This window comes from Silurus aristotelis (assembly GCF_946808225.1).
Source record: "Silurus aristotelis genome assembly, chromosome: 24".
NCBI lineage: Eukaryota > Metazoa > Chordata > Actinopteri > Siluriformes > Siluridae > Silurus > Silurus aristotelis.
This window is the reverse complement of record NC_139597.1, coordinates 14,260,185-14,265,073: the sequence shown is the minus strand read 5'-3', so window position 1 is coordinate 14,265,073 and position 4,889 is coordinate 14,260,185. Positions and strand designations below refer to the sequence as shown.

At 35.2% G+C, this 4,889-nt stretch overlaps 1 protein-coding gene and 1 long non-coding RNA gene across 2 annotated transcripts in view; one reads left to right on the top strand and one right to left on the bottom strand.

Moving 5' to 3' along the window:
• Nucleotides 1-13: 13 nt before the first annotated feature.
• Nucleotides 14-4,528, bottom strand: LOC310719235. The gene is made up of 3 exons (XR_014531402.1): nucleotides 3,828-4,528; nucleotides 2,200-2,352; nucleotides 14-998 (listed from the first exon to the last, which is right to left on the bottom strand). It is a non-coding gene; the product is annotated as an uncharacterized lncRNA (long non-coding RNA).
• The window catches only part of gata3 (GATA binding protein 3), a 19,595-nt gene continuing 16,878 nt past the window's right edge, over nucleotides 2,173-4,889 (top strand). The window contains exon 1 of the mRNA XM_083528585.1: nucleotides 2,173-2,323. The gene's annotated coding sequence lies outside the window, so the exon portion shown is untranslated. The remainder of the gene's footprint in view (nucleotides 2,324-4,889) is intronic.

The following is a 4,889-nucleotide window of genomic DNA, read 5'->3' as shown; positions in this document are numbered from 1 at the left end:
GATGATAGATAGATGATAGATAGATAGATAGATAGATAGATAGATAGATAGATAGATAGATAGATAGATAGATAGATAGATAGATAGATAGATAGATAGATAGATAGATAGATAGATAGATAGATAGACAAACATACAGATGATAGATAGATAGATAGATAGATAGATAGATAGATAGATAGATAGATAGATAGATAGATAGATAGATAGATAGATAGATAGATAGATAGATAGATAGATCTACAGTTATGAATCCTTTTCTTTTTCGTGAGTAAATTTGTTCTAATCTGAATTATAGTTGATTTTTATTCTCGTGTTATTTGATCAGAAAATCTACACTTCCCATGTCTGAGCGCGCGAGCACTCACTCCTTCACCCGTTAATCCGGACTCCGTCAATCCCGGGTTTCATCCCTCACTGAAATCATGACTCTTAACTCGTGCTCAGAATTTGGTTTGCCATCGTTACTGTGATCCAAACCCCACATTCACTCTTACAGCATCACACACACACACACACACACACACACACACACACACACACACACACACACACACACACACACACACACACACACACACACACCCTTTACTGTTCATCAAGGTGTTAGATGACAGTATAAAAACACGTGCACAGCTTCTGACGGACGTTTTCCTCGCGCTGATTATTTGCAGTATCAGCAGCTATGATCAGATAGCGACCTGCGATGACGCGCGCGCTCCAGGTGAAAATTGTAGCGCCTTAATTGTACGCGTGCACGCGCGCCGAACCTGTGCACTAGAACACACACCACCAACAACAGGGACGAGAATGTATAATGTATGGGTTTGTGTGTGTGTGTGTGTGTGTGTGTGTGTGTGTGTGTGTGTGTGTGTGTGCATGAAAACAGTTATGAGGAGGTGTATTTTTAATACTGACACTTCACACAAATCAAATAAATCAGATGAAGTTCTACAGAAGGCCACATTTCTCAGCAGGAAATATCTTCGTTCAGCCACCTGAAAAAGAGATAATAATATACAAGAGCAAAAAACCAAACAATAAAAATCCGCACGATTTATAATGCGGTGTAGAAATGCAAAAAAGCCCTCAGTAGACAATATGCTAGTCATAATAATAATAATAATAATAATAATAATAATAATAATAATAATAATAATAATAATATAAATCCTGCTGCATTTAATTCTTTAAGTGCTCCCAATTAAAGCCATTAATTCAGCTCATAATCTTTATTTATTGCATTTATTTTTAATCTTTATATTATTGCATTCGTGTCGCAATGATCTGTGACGACTTCTTTTATATTCTTATTATATCTAAACTTATTGTGAATTAATGAGCGATATTTCAATATTAATATAATAAAAATCTGCATATTTTATTACATTTTTTTCCCCAGAATATTATAGCTTTTATTTATTTACGATTCGGGGATTAATAAATCATTACCATCTCCGCGCTATGGATTAATTCTATTACACATAAAAAAATCGTCCCAGGATTCGAATTAAAGCTGACATTTTTTATTTTTCTAATGTGTTTTAAGGCGCCGCATTCTTTTTTTTTTTTACATACTTTATTTTTATTTTTTTATTAAAAATGATTGCTAAGACTAATTATTTAATGAATATCTACTGCATGTAAAGGCCATGAAGGTGCACTTCTTCGTTTTCCTTTTCCTCTGGTCGTTTCTTGGTTTTTATAAAATAAATAATAAATAAAAAAAGTCAGGTAGATATGAAGTAAAAAATCCCCTGCAATAAATCTGTACTCAATTAACACTGAGATAAAATAACACCGATTCCATTTGAAAATACAATTTATAAAAATAAAGAAATAAACCGAATTAAACCCTATAAGTGTGAATTCAGTTATTAAATTTTTGGCAGATTTGATGCAGTCGGTTGAGTCGCAGCATTTGGGGGATTTTTTTAATGCACGTGCTGAAAAAGGAAAGTAAAAAAAAGGCTGGTGATGTTTTCGACCTGTTTTCTAATGGTTTTGTGTTGAATCCAGCTCAGATTTAGGATGTGTGTGTGTGTGTGTGTGTGTGTGTGCGTCCGCAACCTGTACGCACTTGCTGTACAGTACGGCAACACCTTTTTTTTCTCCCGTCTTGTGTGTGCGTGCGTGCGTGCGCGTGCATGCGTCGAGTGTGCGCGCTAGGCTAGGAGGAGAAAGAAGCTCAAAGCATACCCAGGGTTTTTTTTTCTCTCCCTCCTCTCTCTCTCTCTCTCTCTCTCTCTCTCTTGGCTGTAAATGCGATCCGGACCTCGATCTGGTTGCCACCTCGTCTAAATCCCAAACCTTCATTCAGCAGGTCAGTGCATTTCATCTCTTTTCACATTTCTGTCGGGGAATAAAAATAAAAAATAAAAACAATGTACTAAATGCTAGTAAATCATCTCGAGCTGTTTCGGGGCGCCTTCATATTGCGTTCGTCCGCTTGGGTCCAGCTTCCGCGTCACTTCTGCCTACACACGGTGTCGGATGCGATTTATATCATTTGACTTTATTATTTTAAAAAAATATTATTATTTCTTTTGCGATTTAATTCTTGTGCTTCTGACGCCTTTAACTCTGCGTGATGGGAAGATTTTGAACAAAGTATTAGTTTAATAATGGTAGAAATTTGGTGAGCTACAGGGATGATGAAATCATTGGTTTATGTTTGTGTGTGTGTGTGTGTGTGTGTTCATGCGTGTGTATGTGTGTATATATATGTGTGTGTGTGTGTGTGTGTTGGGGGAACACAAAATTCAGAGGCGCAGATAGATGTCAAATAGTCCTTAGTAATTTTTTTTTTAAAAAGCTAGGGCCTATATATATATATATATATATATATATATATATATATATATATATATATATATATATATATATATATATATATATATATACGCACACACACACACACACACACACACACACACACACACACACACACACACACACACTATATATATATATATATATATATATATATATATATATATATATATATATATATATATATATATATATATATATATATATATATATATATATATATATATATATAACTAAATTTATTTCCCCACCTGAATGTGCAGAGAAAGTCTGCCTGTTCTTAGCCGTGAAATTGATCTGATTAGGGTCATAAAAGAGAGAGAGGTGCGAGCTGTGTGTGTGTGTGTGTGTGTGTGTGTGTGTGTGTGTGTGTGTGTGTGTGTACTAGAGAGAGAAAGAGAGAGAGATAGTATGATTGTGTGAGCTACGACCACGTTAAGATGAGCACATTAAGATACCCCGTTGTCCGTCTTTCATGGCTGCAGCGTGTGTGTGTGTGTGTGTGTGTGTGTGTGTGTGTGTGTGTGTGTGTGTGTGTGTGTGTGTGTGTGTGTGTGTGTGTGTGTGTTTGTCATATGCATCTAGAGATAGAGTGAGAGGGATTGATTTGAGCTGAATAGATGTCAAGCAGCTGTTTTTGGCCTGATAGTGAGAGTCACCGGATAGAGTTGAACCACATTTCTGAATACACACACACACACACACACACACACACACACACACACACACACACACACACACACACACACTGTAAAAAGGCACACACTCTAGTTTGAACAGAACAATATTGAGATTCATGGCTTGGCCTTGATGGAGCAAAGATATCAGGCGAGACATAATAGCACGAGCGTTTCTAGGGTTATTTTTTTTTATAATTTTTTTAATTGTCGCAAAATATAAATTACGATCAAATGTTTCGGATTTTATTTTAATTGATTCAATGCAAAAATCCTCGAAATGCGACATGCAGTAAATGGAATGTACGTGCCACTAACCTGTGTGAAGCTGGAGAGATGGTGATGATGGAGAGTGGGTGTGAGTGTCGTTCTCATCGCTCTACTTGTCTCTCAGGCGCTCTTTCATGTCGTCCTTTCTTTTTGATTCACCAAAAACAAGCCTCGCTCTCTCTAGTTTTCTCTCTCTCTCTTTCTCTCACTGTATCTCTCTTTCTTCTCCCACATCTTCATCGTTCTATAATGTCTGGTGTTCTTAGAAATATCTGTTTTCTCTCAGTTTGACAGCACCTTTCAGGATTTTTCGCAGCTCGATTCTCAGAAGCGGAAGGTCCCTCAAATATCACAGCGGACTCAAACAGAAATTTCGTTCTTGAAAAGACTTGAGAAAAGCACCAACGTGTAAACTATTAATCATCCTGAGCCCCATTTTTCCTCTAACGGTTGACTTTTAGCTTAAGCTTTAGTGCCACAACTATACACGTGTGAATGTGCATCAGTCTATTTCACGTTATTATATTACAGATAATTAATTTATGCAAAATAACGAAATAATGCTCCTAAAAACATAACCACAATCCCCCCCTTCTGTCTTATGTGAGAAAGCAAAAGTCGGGTTTTTATCGCTTATCAGTTTGCGTGTGTGTGTGTGTGTGTGTGTGTGTGTGTGTGTGTGTGTGTGTGTGTGTGTGTGTGTGTTTCCGCTCATGATTCGGCTTTAATCTTTTAATCTCTCCACTGTTTTTTTTCTATTTACATACAGTCAATCAGTCTATGTAGACATTTTAAGAGTATACATTAATTTAAAAAATAAAATAAAATAAAAGTGAGGAATGGAGTAAACAAACCGGGTCGCTTGAATATGTGTTGCTTCGTGATGCAGCAGTTACTACTTTTTTAAACCTCTATTTACATGACATGATTGGGTTAATGTTGAATTATTATAATAATAATAATAATAATAATAATAATAATAATAATAATAATAATAATAATAATAATAATAATAATAATCATGTTATTATTATTATTGTATATATATATATATATATATATATATATATATATATATATATATATATATATATATATATATATAAAATA